The sequence below is a fragment of the Marmota marmota genome, unplaced genomic scaffold, assembly GCF_001458135.2.
Source record: "Marmota marmota marmota unplaced genomic scaffold, marMar, whole genome shotgun sequence".
NCBI classification, from domain to species: domain Eukaryota; kingdom Metazoa; phylum Chordata; class Mammalia; order Rodentia; family Sciuridae; genus Marmota; species Marmota marmota.
Genome location: NW_026000205.1, coordinates 10,327,221 through 10,327,852, shown reverse-complemented (window position 1 = coordinate 10,327,852; position 632 = coordinate 10,327,221).

Sequence of the window (632 nt, the reverse complement as noted above, 5' to 3'; positions counted from 1 at the left end):
GGGGGGGGGGGGAAATATTGAAAGTGCGGTCTTTATCTTAGGTGGTTTGCCTCAGAACCCGACCTGAGACAAGAATGTAAAAGCAAGCAGTTAATTTGATAGGTAGAGGATGGGAAAGTGAGACAGGGAGGAGGAAAATCAGTAGAATGCTTCAATGAGCACATTGCCCATGAGCTATGGGAGCTCTGTGTTCCGGAGAACCCAGAGTGTTGTGTAGAAATCACCTCCACATTGTCCCACCCAGGGTCGATGAAGCCGAGACGTTTATACGCCATCTCCCCTTCCTTATTGTTTACGAGCTACATTACAGGCGTTAAAGGTCCAGATTTTCCAGCCTGCTTCAAGGGCTGTTCTCGGGAAGGGTTTGTAGGTGCATTTATTAAGACGCCCGCGCTCTGCATCTGGAAATGGTGAGCACCCCAGGAAAGAGCTTGGGTATGGACAGCATTCTCTAGAGTCCTTCCTTGAATACCGTGTAAAGCAGTGTTGTGCACATCACAGGCATTGGAATATCTCTAGAAATGGTTGCTTTGCAAAAAAGGCAAGAACATTCAAGGGTGTGGGGTTTTTTTTTGGGGGGGGGTTACTGGGGATTGAACTCAGGGGCACTGGACCAAGAGCCACATCCCTAG